The 14,620-nt window shown below is 32.6% G+C and overlaps 2 long non-coding RNA genes across 2 annotated transcripts; both read left to right on the forward strand.

The window, feature by feature from the left end:
- Window positions 1-729: 729 nt before the first annotated feature.
- Window positions 730-7,657, forward strand: LOC117681005 (uncharacterized). Its single transcript, XR_010714143.1, has 4 exons — window positions 730-1,244; window positions 5,333-5,495; window positions 6,898-7,002; window positions 7,333-7,657. It is a non-coding gene; the product is annotated as an uncharacterized lncRNA (long non-coding RNA).
- Window positions 7,658-12,478: 4,821 nt separating this feature from the next.
- Window positions 12,479-13,634, forward strand: LOC105325502 (uncharacterized). Its single transcript, XR_010713803.1, has 3 exons — window positions 12,479-12,748; window positions 12,946-13,179; window positions 13,339-13,634. It is a non-coding gene; the product is annotated as an uncharacterized lncRNA (long non-coding RNA).
- The last annotated feature ends 986 nt before the right edge of the window (window positions 13,635-14,620 follow it).

Consider the following 14,620-nt stretch of genomic DNA (forward strand, 5'->3'; position numbering starts at 1 on the left):
TTAATACGGTAAATAGCACATTCTCTGTTGTGGATTAAGTTATTGCTTTATGGCAAGAGTTTGACAAATATACACAAGACGTCATAGCTCAAGAACTGTACGCGTTCTAATTCAATTCCCCGTATGTATATTATGATTACCTATCATGATTTATGAACCATATAGGTTTTTCATGAACGTACGTGATTACAACGACATAAATGTACACTGTAATCACATCAATATGGACTTGCTTTCATTGAATTGCTATCTTAGTACTTTACAGACGTACCTAAATTCAAGCGATGATTCAGAGGCCAAATGTTCAGTCCTCTCCATTCAGGAATTCAATAAAATGAAAGTATCGAAAATTATCTTCCTACATTTTTTTCAGTTCAAGAATTTTCGAGATTATGTTGCATCTGTGTCTTTAAGGATACATGTACCTAAAGAAGTGCAGTTGCTTTTAAAAAAAGATGTTTGTAACTAATGACCATTTAGCATATTTCAACATTAAATTTTCAATATTAAAACATAACATTAAAAATTACGTAATAAAAAGCTTTAAAGCCATTGCTGCTGATAAAATTACGGTGTTATATGAAACTTCCGCTTCCTTAAAGAAGACGCTACCATGCTGAAATTTTACGTATGCGAAAAGCGGTCAAATACAGGGCCATAGTATGACGTCATAGCCGAACCTGGGAAAGGGAAGAACGTGAGGCTCTAATCGTTATTTAGACGAACCGCGTGAGTCTTGAGCGACAAATATTTAGTATCAATCTCAACTGTTTGATTCTTCTTCAGTGCTGATGTGGTAAACCTGAATGAAAAAAACCCTTTCAAATATGTATGATTGATAATATTCGAGATTGAAATCATAAAGTTATTGTTGATCTGAGAAGAAGCTTAACGTCGAGCTGTTGGGTGTTGGTCTTGGACAATTCGTTTGATGTGATTGGTTATTACGAATTAATACGCGTGCGGTGTGGGATCTCACGGTAGCTAGACTTTCGTACAAAAGCAGTGGCTCCCTTTGATGGACCTGGTATATTGAACGTGAACGCGACAAATAGAACCGTTGATGTAAATAGAAATCAGCAGAACTATTTCGTTTTGGTACCTCATAAAATGGTTCTGACAGATTAATGTAATCAACAGGCTGCTGTTTAATTTAGCGAAAATACCATATTAGTGCTACTCCATTTCACAATATCGATTCCATCACCTCCAAGACTCAGAACTCTTGCTGAATACATACTCAGGTAAGTAACCAAAAACCAAATTTGTTTTTTTTAAATTGCCATCTTTTTGCTCGTTATTTAGATTATTCGTGACGTTGTGCTGCAAGTAACAATAGGGTTACACGAGTGTCATAGGGTCAGTACAAACCTCATGATGGACAACACTTAAAAGTTAATCCTCTTGTTTTCTTCGCCACATCCCAATGTTTATCGTTACCTTATCTAGTACTATGAACAAACTCCCACTACCTAGTCATGTTTCAACCATCATTTAAAACTGTGAACAAGTGCGGGACAATCAAAATGAAAAGGGGATTAAACATCTGATTGTCGTCGTCGAAAATGATTCTCTTATTGAATTTCAGATGATGGATTTGAGAGGATATGGTTCATAAGAATACCAGGTACATTGCTTGACTGAACTTTTTTTTCATGTATATATATACTACTATAATACTAATTACTTATGAATATTTTCTAAATCAGGATCTCTGATTTTAGATTTTCTGGCGCATGGTTGTACAAGATTATTTTAAATCCTTTGTATCAAATGAGGCTCTTCATCTTTGAGCAATATCCTCAAGACAAACTTCCTGAAAAATAATTTCCAAATGTCGTATAATGAATTTGTATTAGCCTTAATACAACGGAAAAACCCGCCGGCTAAACACGCACGATTATTTGTGAAATCGGTATTTTTTTCTGATTTCTCTTATCACAAGATGTTTTACGAGTTTTTATCATGTGCAGCAAAAATCGATTTTATAACCTTTATAAGGACGCATCAGAAAGACAAAATTTTAATCAAAACGTGAAAAAATGTTGTTTTTCAATTTAGGATCTAGTTATTAGGAAAACAATAGCAAAGAAAGAAAAAGATCAAAAAGAAAAAGTCAACAAAATGATCCCCCCTCTCTCTCTCTCTCTCTCTCTCTCTCTCTCTCTCTCTCTCTCTCTCTCTCTCTCTCTCTCTCTCTCTCCATAAAATTGAGACAAGCTCTCTTTTAATCTTAGTCTAACTTTTCCACTACATTTTCCTTATTTTCCTTATATATATGCACATTTAACTTAGAATTGGACAAACACTATGCTCATAATCTTATACCGGCATAGCAGAGAACGGGGGACCATGTAAAGATCTTCACATAAGTATGATTTATGACCCTAGGGCTTTAGCACGATTTAAAGATCTGTCTATAATGTTCTTCTTTAGAAGTCATGGCCATTTTTTTAACTTTATCTACCTCCTTTTAAAGATCTTCAGCTGCACAGTATAGAGATATAGAAAAATGTTCCACTTTTTTGGAACAGTTGGAATATAAACTGACATTCTTGTGTACAAATATTTTTAAATAGTATCAAGATACATGTACGGGCAAAATGACATAATTATCATTTCATGTTTTCATTGTTGAAAATGTTATAGCTAACTACTGATGATAAATATTAAATCGTATATTTATCCTACACTGGTATACTGCATACATACAATTTTTTGTAAACTGCAAAGAATTATTTAATGAGTTTTCAAATGCCGGAGATAATAATAAATATCTTTAAATATGTGTAAAGAGTACATATGACATACTGAAATAAGCTCTAGCCGCCCTGATTTTCATCAATTGTCCTTGCTAAGCAGGATTCTAGTAAGGTCTTTAGTCTTAGACTATACAGAGAACAACAATCATTAATTCTGAAGCAATCGCTGGATAAGTGATGCTCTTACTCTTAAAGAATTTTTCTACGTCCTCAGTGAAGTCAAACAAATGAGACAGAAATTATTTTATTGGCGCATAACTTTGGATAAGACTAGACTAGAAAAAAGTGAGTTCTAAGAAAATTAGATAATATTGATACCATGACCTGATACAGGTATAAACGTATTATTCGTTACAGAGCTGGTCTTACTTAATCATGGTATCAGACTTCAGTACCCTTTATGTTACACGCCCTAGTATTTTACCGATTTACGTCATGTTTCTTTCTGATTCCAATTTTCTTCCAATTCTATTCACAACTGTTTTCTGTTGATTGCTTAGTATGCAATTTCACCACTGATATTCAGCAATAGCGTATGCTAATACCAAATTTGCAGAAGATGTTACAACACAAGTTGTTCCAACACATTATTATGTTGTAAGTTTGACCAATTTACTCAAGTCTGTTTAGCAAAATTCTCTCGTTGGTAAACATTATCCGTTTCGAACAATTCCAATCCATTTTTAATTAAACTTTGCATTCATACTTTATTTATCATAAATACAACATGAAAACGGTAAGTTCGAAAGTTGATTAAACGTAATCCTTTCAATATGAATTGGTCAAAAGAAAATGGGGCTTAATTCCATAAATTTGCTTATCAAATAAAGCAAAACAAACAAAACAAAACAACCTTGAAAATATATTGGTTTATTTAAATGTTTCAGGTGTCGCTACAGTATTAAATTTTCCTGTATATTCTTACCAAATTTGCGAAACTTTTGATGCAGGTTTTTAATTTAAAACGAAACTTCTTGGGAAAATCTTCTTGTTAACACTTAATTTAAAATCTAGTTGCAAGAAACACACGTGTATCCTGCAAGGCATGAAACTTTATTTACATGTGCGTTGAATTTACACATGTGCTTGAAAATCAAGCCCGAGCCTTTTCACCACTTTGGAAACAAGACGCATATAAAATTCAAGTTACAAAACTGGAATAGTCAGACATCTTACACATTGTTTTTTATTCTATAAAAGTTAGCTGTACGGGGCGGAAACGCCCAAAATTCAATGGGGAATTCGGGAATTATTTTGCCTCGGCCATGTTTGTGGTGACACCTGCAACAATGGAACACCCTTATAGTTCGGGGGGAGATTGATCCTGGAAAAAGTCTGTTGAATTTAATTTAGAATTAGACAAAAGCCTCTTTCTCCTAAGATTTGTTTTGTGTCATAAAAATAGTACTACAGAGAGGAAAATACATATCGAACGTGAAACACCATCTGTGTCATTTCCCTTGGTCTACCTAAGCTGCTTAGAAGCCTTATGAATAGCTATTTTGTAGAACACAACGCCAAGGTAATTGTTCCTTGATAAAGCAAATTTTGTAATTACAATTAACTCTAAACTTTAAAATCCATAGACAAATAAATTGGATAGATTTTTGAAATTGTAAGAAAATGTTTTGATGCTGGAAAGAAACGATCCTATATTTTTTATCATACATGTAGGACCTTTCTAATTACATTGAATTTGATGTTTCTAACGTCATTTCTTATAATGAAATAGACCGCACACGCACACGATCGTTGTGTAAAGGACCGGTAGATGCAAGTGTACTTTACTAGTTTTACTTAAAGTTTAGTGAGCCAGTATTGCATTACCAGGATGACAGAGAAAGCATTGTAACATTTATACTGATCAAAGTGTGAGTTTCCGGTGGCGCTCTTTATTCATTTCCTGAAGACCAATAGTCACGAACGTAAAGATCCAAATTTTCTGCTTCCATTTCTTGAAACTTCTTATAAAATCTATTAGATGCAATTTTGGAATATGTATTTAGCAAAATAAAGTTCAAATTTCAATTTTAATGAACGCTGTGTAAACGGTACCCTGAAAAAGAATGAGAAGTAAAAATCAAGTATCAATTTCAGAAGTTACTTTGAAGCAAATCGGAGCACTCTGATATTTTTACTTATATCTTTGCATGCAAGTCAAACCAAGCGTTTCCGATTGTCTTCGCCATCATGCCAGCATTAAGCGTTTCAATTAACTACATTTTGATACATGTACATAAGCACGCAACTTACTTAAATTATTGATGAATTTGTCACGCGCTAATGTTGTGGGGTCAAACAAAATTTATTTTCTTGTCATTGGAACAAACGTGTCTGAAACTTTGGTGATTTTCTTAATGATATTTTTGTCTCAAATACAATGCAGTAAATATTTCCTATATGTTACACATTTATTCCTGATTGTGTATATTCTTCCGATAACTAATTTCACCTACCAGTCAGCTATTTTGTTTCAATACAAGTAATTTTAAACCATTTTTCATGAACATATTCTGTTAGTCTCTATAATGGTATAGCATCAGTAACAGTTGGTTGTTTGTTTCTTGTAGAAGTCATGGCGTCCTCCATTATCACAGTAATCAGCGCATGCGTATTGGTGAGCTCTGTATGCACTGTCTACACTATCAATGCAGAAAACATCTTTTCTAGCCCTGCCACGGACCTGCCCTCACAAAATGCTCAACTTCTCGAAGCATGCTTCAACCTCTGCCGGTGAGTGACGCAGACATCTCGCTATACTTCTTTGATAATAGTCATTTGTTATTCCGATAAAGTCCAATCAATGCTCAATATTATCACAAATGTCCGGTCATTGCCCGACACAAATGGCTCAAATTGAATACAAAGTTATGTTATATTTTTGTATTACTTCTGCTCGAGTTTATTAGAGTTTTTCAGTAATATTAGTTTGATTATATTCGAAATACAACTCTCATGTAAATATTATATGATGCAGTAAAACGTTAATTAATGCATTTACATTAATTTACATATTTTCAGAAAAATTGTTTGGTTGTTGGGTTTTAGTTTTCAATAGATTTTTTTTTAGAAAAAACCAAGTACATGTAGATTATATTTCATAACTAATTATTGTTTCATACGACGTTGTTTACATTATTAATGCAATTAGTGAAGGAACATGGCTTAGAAAAATATATGGACTGCATCCCTTATATCTTTTAATGAATTATGGATTTTATCTTTACCGAGAAACTTCTAGTATTATACTGCAGTTGTATTGGGGGAGATATCTGTGAAAATAATTACGAATTATTTGCTTACCTCGTTACCGTATTTTTGTTTGGTGGTGCAAAATTTTTCAAGTAAAGGAATCAGGCGCGAAGTCAGCATTGAAGAGTACATTGTAGTGTAGAATGAAGCGGTGCTAATAATGAATTCCCAGTGTGTCCTTAATTACACGTACGCATTTCTGGTGACGCGAATAATTTGTCATTAGAAATTTCAATAACTCAGAATCTCGCGACAGAAACCGCTCTGACAACCTAGTCGAAAGGAGAAAATTGCTAAGTTGCCTTATAACAGTGATTTGAGGTAGCTGCATGTTAGTGTTAAAAATCCTAAACACGAACATTTTTCATAGAAATTCCAACAATACATTACAGAAGCTTTTTGAGAGAATCTTATCACCTTTCTAATCATACAAGATGTATCGAATGTCCAATAGAAATATATACAATTTGCTAGAGTGGAAGACGATATTTTTTATTTTTTTTTGCTTTTTTTAAATTTGTTTTTATCATAAATCTGGTATTGCAAACAACCGTCACAAGAGTATTGATTACAATGTGTTATTATATGGTAAAGTATATCTAAGATGGAAAAAAGAGAAGATTTTCAAACCTTGAACCAATCTTGTAAAATTATGGACTTTGGAGTTTTTCATTTATCTATTTTGTAGCATTATTATAAAAATTATTTTTTTTTTTTGCTGTCGGTTCTGCATAATAGTTTGTTTATAAGAATAATGACTATACTTGTTGCTCACAAACAGATAACTCAAAATGTATATTATAAGCAAGAAATTTTGAACAATCGGTGTAGAATGGTTTTTTTTTTACACATTAACAAGGTATGTGTCCAATACATTTTTCAGACAAGGTATGTGTCCAAATTCCTGTCCGCAGTCCTTTGTAAGTCCTTGGTCCAAGAGGGCATACCACAAACGGAGGTTGTTTGATAAAAGTGGATACGGTACCGGGTACGGAATTTACGAAATTCTTAATTTAAGTAATAATCAGTAATATTATATCAAAGAAACCTTACAACAACCTTGAGAAATTGATACAAATTGTGTTTATTTACTCTTTAATTTGTAAACGAAAACTTCGAAAAATATTTTTTCTTTGTAGAGAAAAAATGGCTTTTATTTAGATAAAATCAATTAATATTCAGCTTTTTATACACGATTTAGGTGTGCCGGTATGATTTTCATTTGTTCAAATCTAGGACTTTGTAATAAAACGTGAAATTTAAAAAATTGCAAATGGTTGTAAAAATTTAAAAATGATTTTATCTTTCCTTGTTTTAGATTCGACGACCACGGTTGGTTTATGCGTCTCCTAGGAAGGATGAACTGACGTAAAATCTATCAAAATGTTTAAAATGAATTGTATTGTGGTGTTTATCAGGCAAACATCGTGACTTCTTAAAGTTTTCTGATATGAACATTTTCATGTCCTTATTTATCAACGAGCGTTAACTGTTTAGAATTTTTCCCTATAAACACGTGTTGTCCTTTCCAAATTGATGATTCGGTTGTTTCTTCTTCTGTGTTAATATTATTCAATCTTTTCCTTTTTCGTGTTTTAATCTATCTTGTTGTTCTTTATTATTAATAAAGGGATTTTAAATTATTTAAGGATTATGCTCATGTTATTAGAATTGCATTATTATTCATGAAAAATGAACGAAACTGTATATTACAAAAGATTTCGGTTGATGTTTGATGCATCAATGTACATGTACAACAGAGTGCCGTTGAATTGTTTATCGTAAAAACAGAAATAAAATAAACAAAACATCCAGTTCTAATAATTGTTAGAATGAGTTGGTCAGCAAAGCATTTCCAATGCAAAGGTAATTGACAACAAATTGACAACAAATTTTAACTCAAAAAAGCCAATGATTAAACACTTTAACGCAATGTTTTTGATTCATCCTATTACACCTTTAACCGTTTAAACATAATACAGTAAAACACGCATATAACGAAGTGCCAGGGACGGACTATTTTACTTCGTTATAAGCGTAATTCGTTATATCCGTCAAGTTTGCCACGTGTAATAAAGTCACGGGGAATGAAAATGACTTCGCTGTAAGCGTCAATTAATTATAAGCGTGTTCGCTATAACTGTGTTTACTGTAATTCTTCTTCATTTGTATAAGTTCATTAAGATTTTCAAAGTAACACATAAATAAACTATTTGCTGAAATAATATTCAAGATATACTACTGAGAAGTACGTTAAGTATAATGATGCGATGAAAGCCTCGTTGCTACATGAAGATACAAAAAGCATCTCAAAGAGAATTGCTAAAAGCAATAAAACCACTGTGTGATATGTTTAATGCAAATATGCTTAAGCTGACAATGTTTATCTCTTTGCTAATTGAACTTTGTTGTCAAATTCTATCTGAAGCTGTTCAATCCAAACTAATTTACATTGTACGCGTGAAATAATCTAATGAAATAAATAAACAGGTTCTCCATTACAGATCTGTGTCATATCTTTTCTCACATTCGACAGAAGAAAACATTCTCTTAATGTTCAGAAAATGTTTGCTTTGTTAACTTAAGCTATATTAAAACCATTTTTAATCTTTCATAGCAAAACGGAAACAAGAACAATTTTCCTAAACATGTACTTACAGAAAATAAGTTTACATTATATAATAATGTATTTTTTCTATGTTTCTCTGTCGCTCACTTATTCCCTCCTCTCGGTATTTAGTCCCTATGTATGGGGGTCATAAATATCAGAACACTAGGCATGATATGACGGATGCTTTTATTTTCATCCGCTGTTGACATATAAATGTAATTATAAATATATTCATTAAGCTATATATCGACCAACTATTGAGACATATTTAAATAGTTTTTCCATAAATGTTAAATGACACCGCTTTCTTTTAATCAAATCATTTTTTTTTTGGTAAAAAAAAAAAATTAACAATAAATTGAGCGTAGTACAGATGAAAATGGTTGCATATATTTTGCATCATAAGTGTTAGCATTTTATGTATTTATTCTTTGTCTGCATGCGCATTACATTCACGTTAAATCATGGTATGCTCTTTAGTTTATGTTTCCACAATATCACATTTGTATGGATAAACTCAGAAACAATATTACAAATACGTGTAAATTTTCACTGAAAATTTGTTTATCAAAAGGAAATACGGGAGATTACTCTAACCCAGTGCATTTAATATGAAAAATCCCGAAAGTTTCAAATGTCTACATGGTGTGTAAATTCAAAGCGAGTAAAAACGTTGGTGAAAAAGTGTTGAATTCTTCCAGTCCACGATTCTTCATCAATATGAATTAAATTTTTGGGTGAAAGGTATTAACAACCTCAAAATGGTTTGTTATGAATAATTTGACTGTTATTTCCAATGCAGCTTCATTAATTTTCTCCAAAATCGATTCGGAATGATTCTGTAATTGTTTGCTACATTACGGGTTTATGGGAGGCATTTTAACTGTTGTGAAGGCCTGTGCCGAGACACATTTAGATTATTCTAACTACACATAGTGTAGTGAAATTAATAGCATTATCGTAGGCTTAAAGCTTGGTTATGTAAATGTCAACAATACGGTGTGTCGATGTATCTATGTCGTAAATGTCCTACACCATATGCAATGTCAACCCGTGCACGCTCGGGTCAAAGTCTAGTATGATATGAATGATTTGGATACATACGAAGGAATTTTTCATTGTCAAAGACCATCAGTGACTATGCGTTCTAGGCCATTTTTTTCAAACACATGAAAATTCGACCCCACCCCTTCATTGTATGTGAGCGAAAAACAAAATGTCAACTTTAACGCTACACCAAGATGCTTGCATTGTCATATCATAAATTACAGCATTAGAAATAGTTTTTGTAAAAATATTCATATTTTCCTTCATGTTTCTATTTAAAAATAATGATCACTACACCCTAAAAAAGTGATCACCACATCCTAAACCATGGAATTATAAATTGGACAAACTTAAAATAACACTACATACATGTAGGGATGCTCCAACACAACTTAAAAAGTTTTATGGTCATATGGTTCTCGAGAAGAAAATTTTAAATATACCATAAATAATTCTTAAACCTCTTTAGCAATTGATGCCTTGTGTTACAACTGTTACAAAGGGCCTTCAATACATAATGTCACTTATCAGATTCCTTAAAGCTGAACACCACTCGTAAATAGGCACCGTCACACAGGTACCTTGTATTAAAACCTTCAATTTCGTTACACCAGATTGCACATCTGAAACTCGTGGCCGACGTGATGTATTCATTTCGTTTTTCTTGATTTTTTTTTGCATTTAATTCTTATTCTATGTGCATATTTTGTAAGTAAATATTGCATTGACTAGTAAATATGATGTTAGTACTCTCCTGGTTTGAGAACCGTGCGTAAAACTTGATAATTTCATCGCGACCGAGTAACACGGCGAGGCAAGATGTACGTCCACAAAGAAGAGACCTGCTAAATACTTTAAAGGGGCATGGTCACGATTTTGGTCAAATTTTATTTTTCTGTTTTTATTATTTACAATGCTTAATGAATGCATTTCTAATAATCAAATTAAATTTGGTTGCTCGTCGATGAGTTTTAAGCAAGATACAAGGCCCACAATTCTTCGTCATGTAAACAAGGCTCGTGTCCTGTTTTTGTTTACATAGGTTCAATATATCAATAACAAATCTAGATGATTTGTCTATATTCTTATTCTTTTTAAGCATAACTAAACAGTTCCTAACGATTAACGATATACACATTCATTTTAGGTCTAAAACTGGAATTTCACTTCAACATTCAAAATGTAAACAAAAGCTTTGTTTACATACCGAGGAATTGTAGTATTGTAATCTCTGTAACTCGCTTATAACTCAACAAATGACACTCAAATTTTTGTTGCCAATTGAAAATGCCTTACTGAAGCATTATAAACATTATAATCGAAAAAATAATTTTTTACCAAAATCGTGATCATGCCCCTTTAAACTTTTCAGAGGTCTATGGCTTATATAGGGGTTGTACGGAAAGCGGTGCTGAAAGAGAAATATGGCGGACAATGCCTTATTACTAGCGGTGTTCAGATTTAAAATACATGGTTCAATCTTTTCACGCATGATTTATTTCACATTCTATTTATGTCCGTTTATCTGACCACGTTTCATCATCGAATACCTCTTTAAAAAGCTGATATATAACCCCACTCAAGACCCCGTATGAAAAATGACTGGTAACTCATTATCCAATAAGGCTGGAAATGGAGGCTACATGAAAGCATGTGCCAGACTAGGTAAAGACTCGAAAGATATTTTCAAAGAACTGTGTGATGTGTATGGAAACAAGTGTATGTCATTGAGACAAGTTTATAAGTGAGTTAGAAAATTAAAAAAATAGCCAGAGAGACCTTAAGAATAAGAAACATCCTAGAGCACCTCGTACGGCTTAAACGGATTCAATACTTGAAAAAATAACAGATAACATTACTAATGATGGCCGATTAACCATTTAACAATAGCAAATTTAGTAGGCATTTCACCGGCACGTTGGCCATCGAAAGGTTAGTGAAAGTTGGATACCTCATTTATTAAAAAAAAACCGATTGTGGGTTGAAATGAATCTCAGAGGATAATTGATAACAAAATGCGGTTGGCTAAAAAGGCAAAACGCCCTATTATAGCAAACCGATGCGAACGTACAAAAAAGTATAATACAAAACATTTTAAAAATTGAAGGTCCTGTATTTCAATTTCCTATTCCAAAAGGCCGATCAATCACCGGACATGTACGTGTATACAAAAATTATGTGCTGAAGAAAGTTAAGAAACATTACGAAAGGAAGAGACAAGAGTCTAGAATTCGCATCTGACTTCTTCATGACAACGCGCCCGCACATAAATCACATATTGTGAGATCAATTTTAGGAAACGAAAAGTTTTCTGTTTGCCCCATCCTCCCTTTTCACCCGAGAAAAAAGAATGCTTCGGGCTCTGCCATTTATCAGTACATTAATACCATTTCCAAATTATATGATATGGATGCATTCCAAGCTTGGATAAATCGGTTAAAATTATGTGTGTCTGTTAAAGTATTTTGAAGGTAGTCCTTAAAAAGTTTTTAAAAAATATCTTTTATATTGTGTTATATTTGTTACAATGATGGCATCATTTATTAGACGCCCTTCATAAGTTTGGTTGGAAATGGCGTACACGGAAATTGTGTAAACAATTCTGTCTCTTTCTAGAGGAAAACTTAGTAACGTCAGTGTTAAATGATATGCATATTTAATCAAACAAATACACATTCCTGGCGTTTATTTTTAAATTTGAATTATTTAACATGATCATTGTCAGCGAAATTTCGATTTTTCATATCTATAGCTAGTATTTTTAAGCAGAGACATTAGTTTGTTGCTTAGTTAGTCAGCGCGACAACAATGATAAACGTGGATATATTTCTTATTACATATCTCTCTATAAGTAGTGCTATGTCACAGTGGTATGGTCTAAGGCCTGACTCCTTTTTTACCCCTATCCGCTGTAAAGAGCAATATGTCGCTAGTTTGCTTCATTGTGCAGCACTTGGAGGTGAATCAAAAGATGTGAGGTTTTCCTTTAACCTTGAACATAAATATTGTCGATGGAACTGTACGAATACCTTCTTAAACACAACTGAAACACAGGACAAAGACTGGAGTCTATATGGTATGTTTTATTTCGAAAATAACATAACGTTAAATTTCTGAAATAGAGGAAAATAAAACGGTACACTAATAATTAAGAAATAACACATTTTGTGTTTTAACATAATTGAGACAAATTGTTTTAAAAACAGTTTTGAATGAAAATTTATCTTTTTAAGAATACTTTGCTTTGATACCTAGTTTTTGTTATTTTGACAGTCATCAAAGAGAACAGAAACGCAGCTCTTTTGCGACCATCCACTGCATCTTCTGTGTACAGTAATGACCCGTCTTTGTGGGGTACCCAATATGCTACTGATGGGTTACATTCATTTTACAAAAATACACACATATTTGAAAGTCAATTGGAAACATCTCCATGGATTATGGTAACATTGGACGGACCACTACTGTTATCATTTGTCCGAGTTTACAATAGAGGAGACTGCTGTGGTAAGTTAAGTTTGCTCTCATGTCTTCCTCCTTTTCTGCATTTTCAAAAGATTTTTCATTTGTATTCTTTATCATGTTACCTTTCCGTTGAAAACAATTACAAAGTCGTTAAAAAAATGAAAGTAGTTTTAAAATCTCATTTATTACCTATTTTTATAGGAGAGAGATTTCATGATGTTGCGTTTGAGGTGTCCATTGACAGAGCTTCTTTTGAACAGCGAGGATTTTTCCGAGGACCAGGGGTTACTGGGCGGATGGAGGAGGTTCTGTTAGACTACCCAGCAATAGGGCAATATGTTAGAATGCGCATAACACAAGGTTCAAGCAATTATCTCAACTTTGAAGAGATTGAAGTTTACACACCATATTAATTTTTTTCCTTCATAATAACTGTTTTATTTTGTAAATTCTAAACTTAATGTTATTCAAAATGAAACTGAATTGGACTGTACCCATTACTTGGATTTGAAAATTAAACGTATAAAGATTATGTGAAATGTTGAAATGTTCATCAGTAATTGTAAATGTGGATCACCTTTTTTGTGTAATTACTGATTACATGTTCAAACAAATAAAGACCAATTTTACATGTCGATCTTTTTTAACAAAGCAAACTATTAATGTGATTACAATTGTATGGGTTTTTCGTTAGAAAAGAAATTAAATCAAATCTGCAGAATTTCAAAATATTAGTCAAAGAAAACACATATTTGTACTGTTCAAGTTATCGGCTAAACTGAGAGTTCGGGTTTATAGAAAGCAACTATTCGAGATTTTTTAATTCGGTCTTCTGTTACGAATAAAGGAAAGTAAGTTTGCTTGAAACACTTCTTTAATTTGTTTTAAACATGAGCTTAAACGATCACTGTTTACCGTTGATTTACATCTTTGCACTTCCAGCAGTGGGGGAAGTGACGTAAAAGATAAAAATAAAATATTACCTCTCTGTGATACGTTATTATATCCCTTCTTTGATTTGGCACATAATATCAATACATATAACATGTATAAACAAAAAGAATTAACTAAATTCCGAGAGATTTATAGCGCAGTTGATCGCCTGATTGCACAATTATGTATTGAATAGTGTACGATTTTGTGTATTACCGTATGATAACAAACGAGCAATTTTTTGAGTTTTGTTTATGTATAATAACCCCTACGACCTTTTAGGCTGACCCCACAAGGGACATAATATTCAAATTATATTTTGAAGAGTATAAAATTAAGATGTACAGGGATTTTACTATGTTATTATCATGAAGCCGATAACTGGTACAATAAATCGTAAAAACTCGGCAAATTCGGGGCGTGATAAAAAGCAAAAACAAAAACAAAAACAAAAAAACAAGTTGTTTGGGATTCTAATTAATGATATAATCTAGTCGATTGATAAATAAGGAGTTCACCAAATAAAATATTTCAAGTTTTATTCAAATAT

This window comes from Magallana gigas, chromosome 5 (assembly GCF_963853765.1).
Source record: "Magallana gigas chromosome 5, xbMagGiga1.1, whole genome shotgun sequence".
NCBI lineage: Eukaryota > Metazoa > Mollusca > Bivalvia > Ostreida > Ostreidae > Magallana > Magallana gigas.